Below are 24,417 nucleotides of genomic sequence, written 5' to 3'. Positions count from 1 at the left end.
GTAAAACAACTGGCTAACACAATGGGAAAACAACTGACTAACACAATAGTAAAACAACTGACTAACACAATGGGAAAACAACTGACTAACACAATAGTAAAACAACTGACTAACACAATGGGAAAACAACTGACTAACACAATAGTAAAACAACTGACTAACACAACGGTAAAACAACTGACTAACAATGGTAAAACAACTGACTAACACAATGGTAAAACAACTGACTAACACAATGGTAAAACAACTGACTAACACAATGGGAAAACAACTGACTAACACAATGGTAAAACAACTGACTAACACAGTGGGAAAACAACTGACTAACACAATGGGAAAACAACTGACTAACACAATAGTAAAACAACTGACTAACACAATGGGAACACAACTGACTAACACAATGGTAAAACAACTGACTAACACAATGGGAAAACAACGGACAAACACAATGGGAAAACAACTGGCTAACACAATGGGAAAACAACTGACTAACACAATAGTAAAACAACTGGCTAACACAGTGGGAAAACAACTGACTAACACAATAGTAAAACAACTGGCTAACACAATGGGAAAACAACTGACTAACACAATGGTAAAACAACTGGCTAACACAATGGGAAAACAACTGACTAACACAATAGTAAAACAACTGACTAACACAATGGGAAAACAACTGACTAACACAATGGTAAAACAACTGGCTAACACAATGGGAAAACAACTGACTAACACAATGGTAAAACAACTGACTAACACAATAGTAAAACAACTGACTAACACAATGGTAAAACAACTGACTAACACAATAGTAAAACAACTGACTAACACAATGGGAAAACAACTGACTAACACAATGGTAAAACAACTGACTAACACAATAGTAAAACAACTGACTAACACAATAGTAAAACAACTGACTAACACAATAGTAAAACAACTGACTAACACAATGGGAAAACAACTGACTAACACAATAGTAAAACAACTGACTAACACAATAGTAAAACAACTGACTAACACAATGGGAAAACAACTGACTAACACAATAGTAAAACAACTGACTAACACAATAGTAAAACAACTGACTAACACAATGGGAAAACAACTGACTAACACAATAGTAAAACAACTGACTAACACAATAGTAAAACAACTGACTAACACAATGGGAAAACAACTGACTAACACAATAGTAAAACAACTGACTAACACAATAGTAAAACAACTGACTAACACAATGGGAAAACAACTGACTAACACAATAGTAAAACAACTGACTAACACAATGGGAAAACAACTGACTAACACAATGGGAAAACAACTGACTAACACAATAGTAAAACAACTGACTAACACAATGGGAAAACAACTGACTAACACAATAGTAAAACAACTGACTAACACAATGGTAAAACAACTGACTAACACAATAGTAAAACAACTGACTAACACAATGGGAAAAGAACTGACTAACACAATAGTAAAACAACTGACTAACACAATGGGAAAACAACTGACTAACACAATAGTAAAACAACTGACTAACACAATGGGAACACAACTGACTAACACAATAGGAAAACAACTGACTAACACAATGGTAAAACAACTGACGTAACACATTGTTTGGTGTCCTGTATACAAAGAGACAAACATGTATGAATGGCTGTGGGTTGCATTGATGTATTGATGCATTACATCTATAACTGGACACAACCTAAGCCAGAGACCCTCTATCGGTTATATTTTTGAATGTGAAGGGGGGATATGAAACACTACATTCAAGTATTAGTTAATACTTAAGGTGAATGAAACATATTTAAGACACTTTACTTTCATCTTGACAAACTGTAAAGTATATTTAATCAACATCCATCCATATTATATATTTTTTTCCTGTAATAAAATGAAATAGCACACCCTTCATCAGTACTGGTCTTTATTTTAATCATATGGAGAGAGAGGGGCCCCTGTTGGTGCATCAACAACACTAGCACCATGTATTTAACAGGTGTATCATTGTGTTATTATTTAATACATCATTAGAATTGTTCCTTATGTTTCCCCTTGTCATGTGTTTGTACACGTCCTTCCTTTCTCTACCAGATGGTTTTTGTACAACTATTCTCATTAGTTTAACCATAGTGAGTCTCTAGCAAAGTAATACACTGCAGAGTCCTCTGGCTTCAACTGGCTCATGTGGAGATAGAAATTACTGCTGTCCTTCAACGCTGTGAATCTACTCTGTACTACCTGGGCATTGCTCTTGTCACTGTCAGAATAATAGTAAACAATCCATTCAAGTCCTTTTCCAGGTGCCTGGCGGATCCAGTACATATTAGTGCTGCTTAGAGTAAATCCACTACAGGCACACTACAGGAGTTTGAGGGATCCCCCGGGGCTCCCCTGGACTGACTGTTCAGCCTGTGTGAGTACGACCTGACAGTGGACACCTGAGGAAGGAGAGGAATGACAGGTCAGATCAATCAAGGAGTCACATCACTAAATTAACAACTCAGGTTATACTGATCAGACTACAGGCAGGAACTCACAGGAGGCAGCTGCCAGCATCAGCAGCAGAGATGCAGGGAACATGATTTGTGCTGAAGCTGAACTGGTGTGAGTTGCTCTTCTCTACTCTCCAGGACTCAGAGGGACGTGCAGGGATTCTCAGATACAGAGAGGTTTTATATAGGAGGTAGAGGGAGAGAAAGGAAGAGAGGCTGGGTAGAATTTGCATAAGTAGAGGATATATATAATTAATGGGAATATCTGGAGGGGAAAAAATACGTAATAGCTGTGCAAGCTATACATAGTCTAATGTGTTCTCCGTGAAAAAAACAGACTGATGCTGGAGGATAATGTTAGGCAGGACTCTTATACATTGAGCTTTACACTCTGACAATATTTTTTGTATCATAACCAATTAGTGTCAATTGTCCGCAGTCTTTATATTGTTGCATATATCTGTATTTATATCATAATAATTTGCATATTTTTGATACCACAGAACTTAGACCTTCTTGTCCGGTACTGGACAACTTTATCATGTGAATGATTAAAACATTAAAGAAATGAATCATGAATGAGTTCATTGAACGTTTGATAGACATCAATTAGAATACCTTCAAGTCATATCAGGAGTATAATTGGCAAACAACTCAGATATACATTCCCAGCTCTGCTAATGATGGGCTTATATTCGTTTACATATTTCATATTGAGAAACATCTATGTTCTATTTATTTTAATTAGTCCTGTTATACAATGAATCCCTGGAAAATATGTTTTTGTACATCTCTGGTTGTGGTTTGTATCACTGTGTCTCACAGACACAGTAATAAACAGCTGTGTCTTCAGTCTGGAAGTTGTTCCCTTGTAGAAACGCTGTACTGCTGGAGCTGTTGTATATAGAACTGATCTTGATCTTCAGTGAGTCTACAGTGGAGGTACTACTAATACATGTATAACCAACATACTCCAAAGCTTTGCCTTCAGCTTGTCATATCCAGCGAGGACATTGAGAATATAATGCTGAGACTCTCCTGGTTTTCTAACCACTGGACCAGACTGGATAAGTTCAACAACACAGTAGCCACCTGTAATGAGGAACACACACCAATACACAGCATTGTCAGTTTTAGAAATGATCATTTCAGAGCTGTAATACAGTACAGTATATATGTTTACAAGGGAGAGGGAAAGACATTGTTAAGACAACAAAGACAGTCAGGTCTAAAAGGACTGGAAATATCATTGCAAAAAGGGGGGAAATGGGTGAGTTCTTCACAGTGAACCTCTGTAGACAAAGCATTTACAATGAAACTCACTACAATAAAATCATTTTAAAGTTTTAACAAAGCTGAAGCCATTGCTAATTGTTTTGTCTGCCCCCCAAATCCAGATATACTCACAGGAGGCAACTGCCAGAAGCAGCAGAGATGCAGGGAACATGGTTTGTATTGAAGTCGAACTGTTGTGAGCTGCTGAGGGACAGGGAGAGAGAGAGTTAGATCACATTAGCAGAATCAAGATAATCAGGTATAAAGGACTGGGAGCATCAGTTCAAAATGGGGGGACATTCTGTGGTAATGTGTCAGTTTCTATCACTACACTTATGGGAGATGAAACTCTAAGATGGTTAATCTTTGTTTTCTTATTATTGATAATCCTACTGTATACTATATGTATCAAGTAATTTTGTGAAAACAAATGTATAGTGGTGCTTGTGAACATTTAGCTATTAAAGCATTGATCAAAAATAAATGAGGTTGTCTGTGCTGAATGGGGAAGTGCTTTTTGTACGGCTTCTCCCATTAGTTTACCACTGTGACTCTCTAGCACAGTAATACACTGCTGTGTCCTCACTCCTCAGACTGTTCATCTGTAGGTACAGTTTACTGCTGGAGTCATCTCTGGAGATAGTGAATCTACCTTGGACTGACTGGGAGTAATATGTAGTAGTACTATAACTATAGGCAATCCACTCCAATCCTTTCCCAGGAGCCTGTCTGATCCAGTTCATCTCATAGCTACTGAATGTGAACCCAGAACCTGTACAGGTCAGTTTGTGGGATTCTCCAGGATTTTTAACCACTGGTCCAGACTCAGTCAATGTCTGACCCTGAACACCTGTTGAAATAAAAAACAGAGATCTTGTTGAAGTTGAAACTAAAACCTGATGTCAACTTGTCTATTTGATAAACAGTCAAATTAAACATACTGTATCCTCACCTGTTAGATAGACTATCATTAAGAGTATTCCTGTGGTAGAAAACATGGTGAACTGTGTAGTTCTCTAAAGGTAGTTGAGACAGTCCTCAGCAGAAAAAGCCTTCAACAGAGACATTAATAAAGATAGAGGACTGGAGAGTTTTGCATGAGCTCCTCCTCACTGGGAGGACCAATCACAAGAGAATATGATAAATAACTACAGTTCAACTGGTATGAGGTCATTTTGAGATGCTCATTTATGGAACATAACATGGACCTGGGAACGACTTAAAATTAGTATTTGTATCTTTTCTGCGTCATCAAAGTATGTCAGAATGAAACCATCTGAATCCCTCATTACTAATTTTGGTGAAGACATTTTTTATTAAGCTTTATAATAGAGATGGTATTCCATTATAGCTGTTTGTGATTTCATCCTGTGATATGTAATGATGACAAATTCAGGTATGTTTATCCCCGTTTCATTCCGTTTGCTTCCATTTAATATATTTTTTTTCAACAGAATCGGCGGAATTAATACAACCCTGATCACACGCAAACATAGTTAATTTTCATAGCATCCTTTAAAAACCTCCTAGATCACCCTGCTCATTGCACATATAATTATGTGGAATTTATCAAGTTGTTCAAAACTGTTAAAATATTGTCTTTCTTTTTCTTTGAGTCAACTACTCACCACATGTTATGCACTTCAGCGCTAGCTAGCTGTATCTTATGCTTTCAGTACTATATATATATATTTTTTTATTTCACCTTTATTTAACCAGGTAGGCTAGTTGAGAACAAGTTCTCATTTACAACTGCAACCTGGCCAAGATAAAGCAAAGCAGTGCGACACAAACAACAACAGAGTTACACATGGAATAAACAAATGTACAGCCAATAACACAATAGAAAATGTCTATATACAAATGTATGCAAATGGCGTAAGGAGGTAAGGCAATAAATCGGCCATAGTAGCGGGGTAATTACAATTTAGAAAATTAACACTGGAGTGATAGATGAGCAGATGATGATGTGCAAGTAGAAATACTGGTGTGCAAAAAAGCAGAAAAGTAAATGAAAACAATATGGTGATGACGTAGGTAGATTGGATGGACTATTTACAGATGGGCTATGTACAGCTGCAGCGATCGGTTAGCTGCTCAGATAGCTGATGTTTAAAGTTAGTGAGGGAAATATAAGTCTCTAGCTTCAGCGATTTTTGCAATTCGTTCCAGTCATTGGCAGCAGAGAACTGGAAGGAAAGGCGGCCAAACGAGGTGTTGGCTTTGGGGATGACCAGTGAGATATACCTGCTGGAGCGCGTGCTACGGGTGGGTGTTTTTATTGTGACCAGTGAGCTGAGATAAGGCGGCGCTTTACCTAGCATAGACGTATTGATGACCTGGAGCCAGTGGGTCTGGCGGTGAATATGTAGTGAGGGCCATCCGACTAGAGCATACAGGTCGCAGTGGTGGGTGGTATAAGGGGCTTTGGTGACAAAACTGATGGCACTGTGATCGACTGCATCCAGTTTGCTGAGTAGAGTATTGGAAGCTATTTTGTGAATGACATCGCCGAAGTCTAGGATTGGTAGGATAGTCAGTTTTACAAGGGTATGTTTGGCGATTTTGGCTTTGTTGCGAAATAGGAAGCCGATTCTAGATTTAATTTTGGATTGGAGATGTTTAATATGAGTCTGGAAGGAGGGTTTACAGTCTTGCCAGACTCCTAGGTAATTGTAGTTGTCCACATATTCTAAGTCAGAACCGTCCAGAGTAGTGATGTTGGTCGGGCGGGCGGGTGCGGGCAGCGAATGGTTGAAAAGCATGCATTTGGTTTTACTAGCGTTTAAGAGCAGTTGGAGGACACGGAAGGAGTGTGGTATGGCACTGAATCTCGTTTGGAGGATAGTTAACTTCTTACGGATCGGTAGGGCGCTGGTGGCAAATTCAAAATAAAAAATGATAATATTAAACATTCATTTAAATACAAGTGTCATACATAATTAGTTAGCTTAGAATCTTGATAATCTAACAGCGTTGTCAGATTACTAAAAGGCTTTACGGCGAAAGCATAGCATTCGATTGTCTGAGGTCAGCACCCCCACATTAGCATAGCCTACAAACCAGCACAGGTGTCACAAAATAACAAATAGTGATAAAATAAGGCACTTACTTACAAGATGCATACAAAGGATCCCAAGAAGTTACCATCAAAGTTTGTCCAAACAACTGAAACAATGTTTATTATTAATCCTCAAGATGTCTAATATCTAAATAAACAATAATATTTCAACCAGAGAGAACTATGTCCAATACCAAAGCAAAAGAAGGCAACGCGCGCCCTCGTTCAAGCGCGCAAAAAGCTAATACACTATCCACGGAAAAACAACAAGTACTTTTCAGAAAAACAAGCCTAAAACCTTGTATAAAGACTGTTGACATCTAGTGGAAGCCATAGGTACTGCAATCTGGGAGGAGGAAAATAGATTTTTCAATAGGATTGCATGAGAACTCATTGGAAGATCCAAAAGGTTTCTTTTTTTCAGGATGGATTATCCTCGGGTTTTTGCCTACCATATCAGTTCTGTTATATTCACAAACATTATTTTAACAGTTTCGGAAACTTCAGAGTGTTTTCTATCCAAATCTACCAATTATATATACATATCCTAGCTTCTGGGCCTGAGAAACAGGCAGTTTACTTTGGGCATGCCAGACTATCCAAACTTCTGAACACTGCCCCATAGCCCAAAGAAGTTAACCTCCACATCACCCGAGGAACAGAGGAGGAGTAGGATGAGGGTACGGCTAAAGGCTATCAAAACTGGTCGTCTAGTGCGTTGGGGACAGAGAATAAAAGGAGCAGATTCATGGTGTGGTAGAATAGATTCAGGGCATAATGTACAGACAAGGGTATGTTGGGGTACGGGTACAGTGGAGGTAAACCCAGGCACTGAGTGATGATAAAAGAGGTTGCATCTCTGGACGCGCTAGTTATGCTGGGTGAGGTCACCGTATGTGTGGGAGGTGGGACAAAATAGGTATCTGAGGCATTTTGAGTGGGACTAGGAGCTCCACAGTAAACTAAAACAATGATAACTAACCTAAACAACAGTATACAAGTCATATTGACATTAGAGATACACAAGGGTGCGTTCTGAGCCCTCTCCTGTACTCCCTGTTCACCCACGACTGCGTGGCCACGCACGCCTCCAACTCAATCATCAAGTTTGCGGACGACACAACAGTGGTAGGCTTGATTACCAACAACGACGAGACGGCCTACAGGGAGGAGGTGAGGGCCCTCGGAGTGTGGTGTCAGGAAAATAACCTCACACTCAACGTCAACAAAACTAAGGAGATGATTGTGGACTTCAGGAAACAGCAGAGGGAACACCCCCCTATCCACATCGATGGAACAGTAGTGGAGAGGGTAGCAAGTTTTAAGTTCCTCGGCATACACATCACAGACAAACTGAATTGGTCCACTCACACAGACAGCATCGTGAAGAAGGCGCAGCAGCGCCTCTTCAACCTCAGGAGGCTGAAGAAATTCGGCTTGTCACCAAAAGCACTCACAAACTTCTACAGATGCACAATCGAGAGCATCCTGGCGGGCTGTATCACCGCCTGGTATGGCAACTGCACCACCCTCAACCGTAAGGCTCTCCAGAGGGTAGTGAGGTCTGCACAACGCATCACCGGGGGCAAACTACCTGCCCTCCAGGACACCTACACCACCCGATGTCACAGGAAGGCCATAAAGATCATCAAGGACATCAACCACCCGAGCCACTGCCTGTTCACCCCGCTATCATCCAGAAGGCAAGGTCAGTACAGGTGCATCAAAGCTGGGACCGAGAGACTGAAAAACAGCTTCTATCTCAAGGCCATCAGACTGTTAAACAGCCACCACTAACACTGAGTGGCTGCTGCCAACACACTGACACTGACTCAACTCCAGCCACTTTAATAATGGGAATTGATGGGAAATTATGTAAATATATCACTAGCCACTTTAAACAATGCTACCTTATATAATGTTACTTACCCTACATTATTCATCTCATATGCATACGTATATACTGTACTCTATATCATCGAATGTATCCTTATGTAATACATGTATCACTAGCCACTTTAAACTATGCCACTTTGTTTACATACTCATCTCATTTGTACATACTGTACTCGATACCATCTACTGTATCTTGCCTATGCTGCTCTGTACCATCACTCATTCATATATCCTTATGTACACATTCTTTATCCCCTTACACTGTGTACAAGACAGTAGTTTTGGAATTGTTAGTTAGATTACTTGTTATTACTGCATTGTCGGAACTAGAAGCACAAGCATTTCGCTACACTCGCATTAACATCTGCTAACCATGTGTATGTGACAAATAAAATTTGATTTGATTTGATTTGATTTGATTTGAAGCGAGGCATAAAGCAATCACAGGTGTTGATTGGGAGAGTTAGCTAAGACAACAATGGGTAAGACAACAACAGCTAATCAGCTAAGACAACAACAACAGGTAAAAATGCTATGAATGGGCAGAGAGGGTCGGTTAACTACACACAGGGCCTGAGTTCGAGGCTGGGGCCGACAGATAGACAAAAATAAACTAAATGGAGTACCGTGATTAACTGGAGAATGAGATTCATTCTCTGATCCTTTGATTGGGTGGACAATGTGTCAGTTCATGCCGCATGATCTCTGATAGGTTGGAGGACATAAGTAAGTAAAGCAGTTGTAATTACAGGGTGGATATGACAGCAGCCAGGGAAAACACTGGAGTGGATTGAGATCATCTGGGGTGGTGGATCCATCATCTCTGGAGCCTCTTTTAAGAGCAGATTCACCATCTCCAGAGACAGTAGTAATGTGCTGTACTTAGACATCACCAGTCTGCAGGCTGAGGACACAGCTGTGTATTATTGTGCTCTCTACCCACAGAGATAGAAACCAGCACCAGACCTGTACAAAAAATCCCCTACCCCATAAACGGTTGGAGTTATATGTACACATCAGGAGTGGACGATCTTAGCCTTTACATGAAATACATCCTACTATGATCTGATGACTGTATGAACTACATGTAGTATCAGTCTCTAGTCGTAACGTAGGTCTACTATAGGAGAAGGACAGATCTAGAAATGACGCAATACCCTCACTATTAAACATTTATTAAAATGTTATTCAAATATTGTGTTATTGATCACGAGAGATGTAAGAAACATGTTTCTCTGTTCGATGGTAGACAGTGTGTGTCTGGTTACTGACAGACAGAGTTTTTGCAGTGATGAAGGTTGTCTGTGACTGTGTGTGTGGCTGCCTTTCAGAGCTGGTCATTGATATACCGTTCATAGCAGAGGAGCTTATTTGCATATTAGAGAAGAGTCAATATTGAGGGTCTAGGATCCAGAAAATATACATATGCTGTACAGTTTTCCATACAAGCATCACTAACTTTACAATGCTTACAGTAGGAAATTAAGTGATCAACATCAGATACAACCTACTGGACAACAAAGTCAAGGCCCTTAAGCAGTGTCAACTCTAGCCTTTTGGGGACAAAATAACATCTAGACATCTAACAGCCCTATTCATGAAGCATAGACAGTGTTTCTAAGGTAAAGACATCTCATAGCATATGGTTGTTTACCCCAGCTGTTTGCAGAGGAGGGTTAGTGAAGTGTGTCAGGGGAGAACAACAGTGTGTACATGTTTCACCTCCTGTCGGAGGAGTTTTTGAACAGATCCACCACACATTCACATCACTGTGTCCAGCATGCACAGTAATACACAGCAGAGTCCTCTGCCTTCAGACCAGACCGTTTCAGATGTGTCATGCTCACTGAGCTGTCTTTGGTCAGTTCAATCTGTCCCTCCAGTGATTTGGCATAGCCTGCTGCTCCAGTATTGGTGTTGATCCAGCCCATCCATTCCAATGGTTTCCCTGTAGGTGAATACAGTTCATACCAGAGCTTGTAAAGGTGTACTCAGTTGAGAGTTTCTCCGCTCTGCTGCCAGTTAGATTCTCTGAGGGGTTTTTGTACAGATCCTCCACTCACACCACTGTGCCTCTCTTGCACAGTAATACACAGCAGAGTCCTCTGCTCTCAGACCAGACAGCTTCAGATACACCATGCTGTTAGAATTGTCTCTGGTGACTTCTATCCATCCTTCAACACTTTTTGTATATACAGTTCCACTAGCATCACTCCATATAATGCCTATCCATTCAAGTGCTCTTCCTACAGGTTGACGTATCCAGGCCATGTTGTAGCTACTAAAGGTAAAGCCAGATCCCTTACAGGAGAGGCTGAGAGGTTCTGCAGTCTTTTTCAGGACTGGACTGGAGGGAATGTCCTCCAGACTCTGACTATACACCCCTGATAGAGAAAAGAGAATGAAGACAATAAATCACAAATATGTTAACTCAATGGATATTATAATTATCTGGGAAACGTAAAACACTTTGTTCCAATAAATTGCTAGATTGAGTACATACTACAGAGGCCCAGCAAGACCAGGAGGAGGTGTAGTTTGCCTGTCATCTTTTCAGGATGGAAGACAATTAATCTATGAGAGGATACATCACATAAGTACACAGACTTGGGAGTCAGAATTTGCATGACATCCATGGTTGGTTGATAGCATGTCACATGCATATAAAATGGTTTCAAGGCAATTCATTCTAAGACAAAGCCAGACATCATCAGCAAACATTTTCTGTATTGTTTAAACAGTAAAGTACTCTTTTTTTCAAATCTCTCAAACAAACATTGATTCATGTATTAAGAAGCTATGAAATCATTTATATTAAATCATATTACATTTTTATATTTCCCACAACAATATCACCAACACATTCATACAAGTGGCCCCTGTAAGAAATTGCGGTATGTTGTCTCATACGTTTTCTGAAAAGTTTTGAATCCGGCCTATTGCCCTTGACACAACTTTGATCACCGTAATCCTTTCTCTCTATATGTTCAATAAAGTCAGAAAATACCTTACAAATGTTTGTTTTTTAAACAACACACACACAAAAAACAATAATGAACAATTCACATCCTGAAGTACTGTACCCTAAAATGCAATTATAAACAAACAAATAAATGGCTAAACATCACTCGATTACTTTTTCAAATCATGTGTCATTTTCTCCCACATCTGCAGTACATCACTGTTTTGTGTTTTTATATATATATGTTACTGCACTTTTACAATGATACTGTTCATTGGTCTTTTTTAGGGTTAATCAAGATACTATTTCAGGGAAATGGCTTGATCTGAGTGCAGGTGCATCCTGGGTAGAAGTCATGCTTTGGTAGCTTTGAACTATTGCACAAAACACTCATTTTGATAGACCAGCCTTATAAAACATGTTCTTAAACTCTCACCCCTATATACAATTATAATGAAGACATAGTAAAGTATTTAGGGGGAGAACAGCTTTGAGAAACCAAAATAGAGCAATTTGTTATTTTAGTTAAGGACTCATTGTTCAATGCAATTCTTGAAAAGTGTGTTATATTTATTACAAACACAAACCATGAATATGGTGTGTCAATAACATTGTGTGTGATGAGTAGCAGTGAATGATTGAAATTATTAAATTATATAAGTAATACAACTGTTAGCAAGGTCTATAATATAAATGAAATAGTGATTCAATGGTCTGATTCTTTGATCCATCTCCCCATTTATTCAAACCAAATGCTAATCGTGTCCATGTGGTTGAAACATTGTATGGTTACCAGACACCAGCTGACTCATGCAAAAAGACAGTTTCTCCTCAGCTGAAACAAGGTAGTGAGAATTATATCATGAAAGTGTATAGGAACAGTCCCAACAGTCCCTGGGCGACTTAACTGCTTTAACTGTCTATCTGAATCATCAGAGATGCTAAACTGGGACCCTGAAACACCCAGGTGACAGACTGGAGTTCACCAAGCGCAGTGCCACACAGCTGTGAGGGTCACAGAGGGGAAGAGAGAGGGGTGGGGTGTGTGAGAGAAACTGACACTACTGATAAAAGCAGAGCAGGACTGGTGTGGAACAAAAACAACGTTTGACCTCTGTCATTGCCAACAAAGGGTATATAACAAAGTATTGATATAAACTTTTGTTATTGACCAAATATGTATTTTCCACCATAATTTGCAAATAAATTAATTAAAAATCCTACAATGTGATTTTCTGGATTTTTTTTTCTCATTTTGTCTGTCATAGTTGAAGTGTACATATGATGAAAATTACAGGCCTCTCATCTTTTTAAGTGGGAGAACTTGCACAGACACTGACTAAATACTTTTCTGTATGTGCATGAAATACTTTTTTTTTTGGTGGCTGACTAAATACTTTTTTGCCCCACTGTAAATGTACCAGCACGTTTAGGTTAGCTGCTTATAGACAATCAGAATGTCAGTGTCTGTGTTCCTTAGGTGTCAGCACTCTCACACTCTGTGCTTGGTAGAGGTGGTAGGTTTTTGTCATGGACTGTATCATTGTGACCTGCTATATGGCACAGTGGTTTAACCCTATACAAACCCCCCACCACTCTGTGCAGGGCCAAAGCTGGAATAAACATGTGTAACTTTTCACAACAACCACAACATGATCTATTGATTTTGATCTTATGAACAGAATGTCAAATGATGTTTTGCTACGTATTATTAAATCTTGATTAGTTTGGACTTTCAGCTTTTGCTCTGTCAGGCATTTTGACTATAACAATGATCAAAGCACCTTAATAAGGTAATTTCTTTACACAGTACATTTTTTTGTCATTATTGAAAGTTGAAAATATTTTTTTTACTTAAAATGAACACATTCTGTTGTCAGAATCCAATAATTGGATAATTGGAGTAGCTGTTTTAGCCAGTAGAGTTAATCCTGTCAGATATTATAATCTAAATGTATATGAAGAAATGCCAATCCATTCTCACCGGCCATCAAGGATAGACTGCACAGATGAGAATGGATAATCATACAACTTAGTCATAATCATACAACTTAAAGAGTGGTTGTAAAATACATGTTATTTGCACAACAGGAATATAAATGTGTTCTTGAACGTAGCCTTAGATGACAGTGTTTAGCTGGTTTACAAGAGCTGATGTTCTCAAGCTCCCTGTAGTTGTTAGCAGAAGTAGCCTCATGCACTGAATACAGGTGTTGCTGTTGATGGCAGCTCTGGCAGCCTGCTAGTCTCCAGTAGTTGTAAGGTTCTGCTTTCTTTTCTTAGTTTCTTTTCTGCCTTCTGCTAAGGCATAATAACCATCTGCTGTGCTCTGTGTGTGAATCTACACCTTTTTCTCCCTGAGTATTCATTACAGTAGTATTTACACACATAGAAAGTGACCTGTATCTAAGTCAGTGGTTCACAACTGTGATGGGATATAAAATTATGTGGCACACGTAAAATGTCCCTATTAATTAATTAATTTAGTTGTAATGATCACATCTGATCCATTCTGAAAATCATCTATTTTATGTGACAAACATTTGTGTCAATAAATTATATAGTGTTTATTTTAAATATGTTAATAGTTTTCATAGTTTCTTACTCTTGAGCGTTAATTTGTCTTTAAGAGACGATTGGTCCGGGGTTAATTAACATTACAATTATTTTTTTAATCTGTCATTTTAATCTGTTCCATTTTTAAAATCAAAATCAGGAAATGTTTCAAAGCTGAGAGTTTCTCAACTCACACCAGTGTGCGTCGGCACGTCGGGTGGGAACCATTGATCGAAGTTACCAAATAATCAACAACTATAATAATCATCATCAAAGCACTGAAACATACAGTATATGTGTGTGTGCTGGTGTGTTGCTTTGGTACATGCAGTGTTTCTCTTCTTTCAAAGAAGTGGTCCTGGCAGTTGCTGGACAGTTTCAGTGCCACAGGTGTGGTATCAAGGGGATAGAGAGAGAGGAAGCTGCTTTTGCATGACACTAATATTAGACGAGTTAGAGAACCAAGAAAACACCTCAGATCAACTGATAACAGAATGTTGAAGTCTTAGTTAAATATGATAGATATAGCCTAACGTTGTTTTAATCTGTCCTGGGAGGGAATACAGCTGTAAATAGGCTCCATAGATAACTGCCAAGCAGAAACATCTCAGTAGGCAATGTCTTTTTTATTTTACCTTTATTTAACCAGGCAAGTCAGTTGAGAACAAATTCTTATTTACAATGACGTCCTAGGAACAGTGGGTTAACTGCCTTGTTCAGGGGCAGAATAAACGTTACTGGTCCAATGCTCTAACCAAAAGGCCATCTGCCGCCCCAAACACAATACAGGATGTGTCCTTCTCCCAGCATTAGTATCCAGTGGATGTGTCAGTAAAACGACAATGACTAGCTAAAAGTTAGACTTTATTAAAGTGAAAAAAGACACAGACTTCACAGGATACTCTTATATTTAAAGATACTGTACAATAGAATTAATCAATTAATGAAAAATAACATATCACTACAATGCTTGTATAATAGTGAGAACACCAATACTAATCAATCAAAATCAATAATGTATAGGATATATACATAACATTATTACTGAAGAACACTACTATACTCCATAACCATCCCAGACCATTATCTTTCTAATCTAGACACATCTATCTCTTTAGTCCATCATGTGTTCTTCACTGCTTCATCTGAAAAGAGGCAGACACAGATACAGGTTATTACAGTAAACAGACAATAAACAAACAAACACTTGATACCTTATTCTTTCATTTAAAATCGTGACCTTTCAGCTGCCAATGGCCTTCATCAGAAGTCTACAATCACATAAAATAAGTGATGTTTGTACCTTGACCAGGCTGAGTCCTGTGCTGTAGGAGAGGGAGAGAAGGAAGAGGATGATGAAGGAGGAAGTGGTGGACCACAGGCTGCTGAACTCATCCTCAAAGTTGTCCGTGCAGCTCAGAGCGAAGCCGCCTCAGGCTCAGTCATGAGGATGTTCGCTGAGAACAGGGAGAGAGACAGGTGGTGAGGAACGGACATATACTTGTGTCTGCGTGTGTGTGTGTGTGTGTGTGTTCATGTGTGTCTGCTTGTTCGCGTGTGTGTCTGTATATTCATGTGTTCATGTGTATTGTACACCTGTATTAGTCTTCATCATAATTTGAGCTACATGAGCTCAAATGATATGTACACACACAGACACACACATCAACACACAAAGAACACATGAAACTGACCTGTGCAGACTACCTTGTCCAAATATTAACATGCACACCCACTCACATTATATCAAGCTACACCTATACACTAAATAGTACATCCATGTCCACCATACTGGGGGCATAGTACTACTACAGTACATCTCTTCAGCACTGTTGTGTCTTTTCATGCCAAAAAACAATTGTCTTCATTTTGTTTTATATTTACAATAGACCAGTATATTTTCTAAGACATGAAGTAATTGATATACGAACACCAAACCATGTGATCTCATATGCGGTATTGTTTATTAGCCACCCTCCACATTAGGAAGACACATTGAACAATGACAAAGGACAACAATGGCAACACAAGATGTTGCAATAGGACAGAAATCGTATAACACAGTAGACTGGACAATATCACATTAGACAATATACACGTCTACAGTCAACAAAACAATGACAAACAATGACAGCACTAACATGTTAACTTTAACTCAAAGAGGACAACATGGGTGTTCTAATGGACTATTCTGACCCACAGAGGAGTCAATAAGAAGACAGAACGACACAACACACACATATTAATATCACTTGTCTTCACATGAGTTACCCAAGGACTTCGACACACTCCTCTCCTCAGGTGTGGTATTGTTGTCCGAGCCAAGGTGCTTGACGGCGCATGTGAAAACCGAGTTTCCCTCCCACTCCTTCTTGGTGGTGGTGAAGACGCTGGTGACAGAATAGTTGCCTTTCTGGGTTTTCTGAGGAGGGCTGGTGACCCCCTCCTGGTAATCACCGCTGTTCACCTTCCATATGATGTAGACGTCACAGAGAGACGGGCTGACCACCAGGCACACGAGAGTCACAATCTCCTTCTCCCTGGTGTCTTCCTCCGGGAGAATGTGGACGGACACAGAAGGGGCTTCACCTGCAAGAGGATTGATTTTAAGACGAAACGTTACACTCATGTATGTGTAGGTACGTATGAAAACCAGTATGTGAATATCAGTTTAAAATCCACCCTAGTGGTCCTTAACCCTGGTTCTGGAGCAACACAGGGGTGTGCAGGTTTTTTTTCTAGTCCAGCGCTAACACACCTGATTCAACTAAGCAAAGATTATGATTAGTTAATTAGTTGATTTGCTGACTCAGGTGTGTTAGCGTTGGGCTGGAGCAAATGTCTGCACATCCTGTGCCTCCCGCTCCAGAACCTGAAGCATGTGACCACTAATCACAACCACATTGAGATGTTTCAGTGACCTACTTCCTTTGTTAAAGCTGAGGTCCTGAATGACCTGTGTGACTTCACCTCTCTTCATGGCAGAACACTGGACTTTGTTCAAATTGGTCCACCTTGTCTGGTCTATGGTCAGAGTACTGACCCTGCTGTTCAGGTTGCCCTTTGATTCAATAGGTTTCAGATCAATGTGATCTTTCTGTTTCTTTCCGTTGACATGCCAGGTGATAGTGGTACCAGATACTGTGTCCTGGTCTGTAGCAGTGATGACACAGTCCAGCACTGCTTGGTTGTCTATGAACACCTTTTTCACACTCGGTGGGTTCAGAGTCACCGTCAGTGGTTCTGAAAGGGAGAGAAGCAGTGTGAAAGCAGGACATGTTGATGTTCCCGATGAGGAACTACACTACATATTAGATATACTGTGTGTGAACATGACATCAATTGTAGTACAGTCTTCTCCTATGTACAGACCTGTTTTGGAGATCGTCTCGTTGGTGGGTTGTCCCTGGTGCTCCACCACACAGCTGTACTTGACCTTGTTGTTCCAGTCAGTGTTGGTGACCTTCAGTAGACTGCTGGCTGAGTAGAGGCCTGATGGCTGTAGGCCTACAGTAGGGGTCTGGCCCTCCACCTCCATGTCATTCTTCTTCCAGGTGACAATGACTTTCTTGGGGGTGAAATCTTCAATTATACACATCAAGTACTGGGTGGTGCCAATGGGTGCAGACAGCAAAGACACTGTTGGAAGCTTTGAGACTGAGTAGTGGGAGGTTAAAAAAATGTCTGCAAGTTAGTTTAACCACTGATATTTTAAAGACATCCAGGGTTAATGCCAAGTATCATTTTATAATCAGGTTTTCTAAACATAAATAGTTTACATCACAAACATTCAAATGCAATCTTTAGAACTTCATAGAGAAATACAATATAATGTCCACATCTTACTTGGTATATTGATGACTGCTGTCTTTACATCTCCAGCATGATCCACAGAACAACTGAAAGACTTTGAGTTTTCCCAGACATTCTTAGCCACGCGGAGCTGACTGACTCCTGTGTAGGTTTCCCCGCTCTGGACTGCTGGGTACTGGACAAAGTCCGTCAGCGCTTTCCCACTGGCGTCTGTCCATTTGAAGGTGTGTGAGGAAGGCGAGAAGCCTTTAGCGACACAAAAGCGAGGCTGTAGATGTCGTTAGAAGGGGTTCCACAGTTCATAAGAGTGAGTAGAGTAGGGGGGGTTGTGGCTGCTGCAAGAAATAAAGATTGAAATAGAGAAAGGTAACACTTGATTTGAATGTACAGAAATGACCAGGTAACTACTAGGAAATACCATGGTAAAATAGTCATTACACAGTTGTAACCTAATAACTACTATTTAATTTAATCTTGCACTATAAGGCACCATTTAATTCCATGTAGTTGGTTGTCTTGTATTCTTCGATGTGTAACGACCACTACATGTCTAGTTTTATTAGTTGTATGTACAGGATAGGATACAAATACACAATCTAAAAAAACATACTTTCAGGTTCCTTCTCAACAACGCAACAACAATAAGAAATACTAAAAGATAAGAATACGAACATAAAGTAACTGGCTCAGTAGAATAGAATAAATATTTTAGAAAAGGTATAATACAGGAAGGCACAATTAAATACACATTAACACATTAAATTGCAGACAGATTTACCAGTGAAAACAGAACTGTAAAATAAAACATAATGTTCCTCTAATAAAACATATGAATGTAATTATTTGTATGGATTAAGGTGATGCAAATTAACAGTCAATTTAATATAGGTTGAGATGGAGTCTTATTCTTATACCCTATAATCGGTTTATGTGTTAGACTCCCATATGAATAGCCTAAATGTTTGTTTTCACATGGTAATGTTTGACCTAAAGCAAAGCCTACATAATCATCTAATTAAACATCAATCGCAAAAAGTGAAAGACGTATGTGGAGAGATAAACAAACAATATACTGCCTTACCTAGGTGTGCTACACTAACAACATTATCCAAGTAATAATGTCTACTTTTCTCCATAAAACAATGATTATCTTCAAACTACAACAATTTGATTGCATTAAAAAAACACTCAAAAACAATGGCTTACCTGATGAGACTGTGACCATTGTTCCTTTCCCCCAATAGTCAAAGTAGCTATACACAGCGTGACAAGGGCATATGCCAAGCAATACAAAAAGCACCCTCTTTACAGCAATCAGTTTTAACTAATCTTTAACTCCATCACAAAGTAAAAAAATCGGAACATTCTAACAGTCGCACTTCAATATGTTTTCACAATATGGATCATTTTCTGTTATTTTTTTCTGAGGAACAAATGGGTTTCTATTTATAAGACTTTAGGAAACAAACGTTTGCAGTATTCTACAACAGCAGAACCTAGAAAATGAGGAACTATTTGACTTTCAAGGAAATAAGCAAATTGAGGTAAACCATTTCTTTAGTGGAACAGGTCGAATTAAGGACATTTTGCATCTGAAAAATGCAAAAGATATATGTTCTTTCTACACTCTACATAGAATGGGAAAATTAAACATTCTATGGATATAATACATTTAAGTTTGCTTACCTGTTGAGACGGTGACTTGTGTCCCTTTACCCCAGTAGTCAAAAGCATCACAGTGCTCTGTCTCCATTCACTGACTGTACAAAAACCCTGCACCTAAATAGGTCGCTTTAAAGTCATGATAATGAATCCAATAAACATTCAAATGAATGCAATATTGTAATACTATCATACACCTGAATCCATAAGGACAGATGTTGTGAATTCAGTTTTGAATACCTTTTAAAAACTCATGCTCAGGTCCATGTCATGACATGGGGTTATATCAACATCAGATGGTCATTTGAAGAATATTGTATGGTTTCTCCCCATTGTCCCAATCCTCATGCAGATATAATGCAGGTTCTGTCTCTGAGGTTTTTGTACAGCCTCATTTCACAGTGCCCCCCAGCCCATATCACAGTGATATACCCCAGCACAAAAACACCTCCTTCACATCTCCATAGGGGTTCCATATGACTCTGCTCTCAGTGAGGTATAAGAAGCTAAAGAATCTTACAGAATTATATTCTCTATGAGTTGGTGGATTAATCTTCAGTTAAGTTTCATTACGTTTACATTGGTTCCATTGTCCTGGGGGGTGATTATTTCACCTGTTCAGTGTTGATGTGTCCATACAGGAGCAAAGGGTTTTTGTACGGCGTAATATCACTGTGGCCCCCATATAGTCACAGTGATACACACCATAACAAAAACCTCCCACCAGTACCACACACCTGCTCTATGAGGACAGCAACAAAATCAGATGGTTGTGGATAGGTGATCATACACACATCTATTATTTATTTTAATATATTTTAATATTTTAACCTTCAGTTAATTAGAACATGTTACCTAAATCCTGTAGGTACAATGCTTTTTAACTGTATGAGCCTTCCTTATAATAAGGTATATAATATTATAATTTTCAACTCATTCAAAGTAATTTATTCAGCATAATTATGAATGGTTTAACAAGTAATAGTTGTTATTTAGTCAGCATCATTATGAATGGTTTAACATGTAATAGTTGTTATTTAGTCAGCATCATTATGAATGGTTTAACCTTTAATAGTTGTTATTTAGTCAGCATCATTATGAATGGTTTAACAAGTAATAGTTGTTATTTAGTCAGCATCATTATGAATGGTTTAACATGTAATAGTTGTTATTTAGTCAGCATCATTATGAATGGTTTAACATGTAATAGTTGTTATTTAGTCAGCATCATTATGAATGGTTTATCCTTTAATAGTTGTTGTTTAGTCAGCATCATTATGAATGGTTTAACCTTCAATAGTTGTAATTTAATCAGCGTCATTATGAATGGTTAAACATTTAATAGTTGTTATTTAGTCAGCATCATTATGAATGGTTTAACCTTTAATAGTTGTTATTTAGTCAGCGTCATTATGAATGGTTAAACATTTAATAGTTGTTATTTAGTCAGCATCATTATGAATGGTTTAACCTTTAATAGTTGTTATTTAGTCAGCATCATTATGAATGGTTTATCCTTTAATAGTTGTTATTTAGTCAGAATCATTATGAATGGTTTAACCTTCAATAGTTGTTATTTAGTCAGCATCATTATGAATGGTTTAACATGTAATAGTTGTTATTTAGTCAGCATCATTATGAATGGTTTAACATGTAATAGTTGTTATTTAGTCAGCATCATTATGAATGGTTTAACATGTAATAGTTGTTATTTAGTCAGCATCATTATGAATGGTTTAACATGTAATAGTTGTTATTTAGTCAGCATCATTATGAATGGTTTAACCTTTAATAGTTGTTATTTAGTCAGCATCATTATGAATGGTTTAACCTTTTAATAGTTGTTATTTAGTCAGCATCATTATGAATGGTTTAACATGTAATAGTTGTTATTTAGTCAGCATCATTATGAATGGTTTAACATGTAATAGTTGTTATTGAGTCAGCATCATTATGAATGGTTTAACCTTTAATAGTTGTTATTTAGTCAGCATCATTATGAATGGTTTAACCTTTTAATAGTTGTTATTTAGTCAGCATCATTATGAATGGTTTAACCTTCAATAGTTGTTATTTAGTCAGCGTCATTATGAATGGTTTAACCTTCAATAGTTGTAATTTAATCAGCGTCATTATGAATGGTTAAACATTTAATAGTTGTTATTTAGTCAGCATCATTATGAATGGTTTAACCTTTAATAGTTGTTATTTAGTCAGCGTCATTATGAATGGTTAAACATTTAATAGTTGTTATTTAGTCAGCATCATTATGAATGGTTTAACCTTTAATAGTTGTTATTTAGTCAGCATCATTATGAATGGTTTATCCTTTAATAGTTGTTATTTAGTCAGCATCATTATGAATGGTTTAACCTTCAATAGTTGTTATTTAGTCAGCGTCATTATGAATGGTTAAACATTTAATAGTTGTTATTTAGTCAGCATCATTATGAATGGTTTAACCTTTAATAGTTGTTATTTAGTCAGCATCATTATGAATGGTTTATCATTTAATAGTTGTTATTTAGTCAGCATCATTATGAATGGTTTAACCTTCAATAGTTGTTATTTAGTCAGCATCATTATGAATGGTTTAACCTTTAATAGTTGTTATTTAGTCAGCATCATTATGAATGGTTAAACATTTAATAGTTGTTATTTAGTCAGCATCATTATGAATGGTTTATCCTTTAATAGTTGTTATTTAGTCAGAATCATTATGAATGGTTTAACCTTCAATAGTTGTTATTTAGTCAGCATCATTATGAATGGTTTAACATGTAATAGTTGTTATTTAGTCAGCATCATTATGAATGGTTTAACATGTAATAGTTGTTATTTAGTCAGCATCATTATGAATGGTTTAACATGTAATAGTTGTTATTTAGTCAGCATCATTATGAATGGTTTAACCTTTAATAGTTGTTATTTAGTCAGCATCATTATGAATGGTTTAACCTTTTAATAGTTGTTATTTAGTCAGCATCATTATGAATGGTTTAACATGTAATAGTTGTTATTTAGTCAGCATCATTATGAATGGTTTAACATGTAATAGTTGTTATTTAGTCAGCATCATTATGAATGGTTTAACCTTTAATAGTTGTTATTTAGTCAGCATCATTATGAATGGTTTAACCTTTTAATAGTTGTTATTTAGTCAGCATCATTATGAATGGTTTAACCTTTATTAATAGTTATTATTTAGTCAGCATCATTATGAATGGTTTAACCTTCAATAGTTGTTATTTAGTCAGCATCATTATGAATGGTTTAACCTTCAATAGTTGTTATTTAGTCAGCGTCATTATGAATGGTTTAACCTTCAATAGTTGTTATTTAATCAGCGTCATTATGAATGGATAAACATTTAATAGTTGTTATTTAGTCAGCATCATTATGAATGGTTTAACCTTTAATAGTTGTTATTTAGTCAGCATCATTATGAATGGTTTATCCTTTAATAGTTGTTATTTAGTCAGCGTTATTATGAATGGTTTAACCTTCAATAGTTGTTATTTAGTCAGCATCATTATGAATGGTTAAACATTTAATAGTTGTTATTTAGTCAGCATCATTATGAATGGTTTAACCTTTAATAGTTGTTATTTAGTCAGCATCATTATGAATGGTTTATCCTTTAATAGTTGTTATTTAGTCAGCATCATTATGAATGGTTTAACCTTCAATAGTTGTTATTTAGTCAGCGTCATTATGAATGGTTAAACATTTAATAGTTGTTATTTAGTCAGCATCATTATGAATGGTTTAACCTTTAATAGTTGTTATTTAGTCAGCATCATTATGAATGGTTTATCCTTTAATAGTTGTTATTTAGTCAGCATCATTATGAATGGTTTAACCTTCAATAGTTGTTATTTAGTCAGCGTCATTATGAATGGTTAAACATTTAATAGTTGTTATTTAGTCAGCATCATTATGAATGGTTTAACCTTTAATAGTTGTTATTTAGTCAGCATCATTATGAATGGTTTATCCTTTAATAGTTGTTATTTAGTCAGCATCATAATGAATGGTTTAACCTTCAATAGTTGTTATTTAGTCAGCATCATTATGAATGGTTTAACCTTTAATAGTTGTTATTTAGTCAGCATCATTATGAATGGTTAAACATTTAATAGTTGTTATTTAGTCAGCATCATTATGAATGGTTTATCCTTTAATAGTTGTTATTTAGTCAGAATCATTATGAATGGTTTAACCTTCAATAGTTGTTATTTAGTCAGCATCATTATGAATGGTTTAACATGTAATAGTTGTTATTTAGTCAGCATCATTATGAATGGTTTAACCTTTTAATAGTTGTTATTTAGTCAGCATCATTATGAATGGTTTAACCTTTAATAGTTGTTATTTAGTCAGCATCATTATGAATGGTTTAACCTTTTAATAGTTGTTATTTAGTCAGCATCATTATGAATGGTTTAACATGTAATAGTTGTTATTTAGTCAGCATCATTATGAATGGTTTAACATGTAATAGTTGTTATTTAGTCAGCATCATTATGAATGGTTTAACATGTAATAGTTGTTATTTAGTCAGCATCATTATGAATGGTTTAACATGTAATAGTTGTTATTTAGTCAGCATCATTATGAATGGTTTAACATGTAATAGTTGTTATTTAGTCAGCATCATTATGAATGGTTTAACCTTT

General features: G+C 37.3%; 1 long non-coding RNA gene and 1 pseudogene across 1 annotated transcript; both read right to left on the bottom strand.

Moving 5' to 3' along the window:
- Positions 1 to 1,577: 1,577 nt before the first annotated feature.
- Positions 1,578 to 4,321, bottom strand: LOC110486763. The gene is made up of 3 exons (XR_002468108.2): positions 3,921 to 4,321; positions 2,559 to 3,605; positions 1,578 to 2,459 (listed from the first exon to the last, which is right to left on the bottom strand). It is a non-coding gene; the product is annotated as an uncharacterized LOC110486763 (long non-coding RNA).
- An 11,075-nt stretch (positions 4,322 to 15,396) lies between these two features.
- Positions 15,397 to 20,395, bottom strand: LOC110486748 (annotated as a pseudogene).
- Between the last annotated feature and the right edge of the window lie 4,022 nt (positions 20,396 to 24,417).

This window comes from Oncorhynchus mykiss, chromosome 13 (assembly GCF_013265735.2).
Source record: "Oncorhynchus mykiss isolate Arlee chromosome 13, USDA_OmykA_1.1, whole genome shotgun sequence".
NCBI classification, from domain to species: domain Eukaryota; kingdom Metazoa; phylum Chordata; class Actinopteri; order Salmoniformes; family Salmonidae; genus Oncorhynchus; species Oncorhynchus mykiss.
This window is presented reverse-complemented; position numbering and strand designations above follow the sequence as displayed.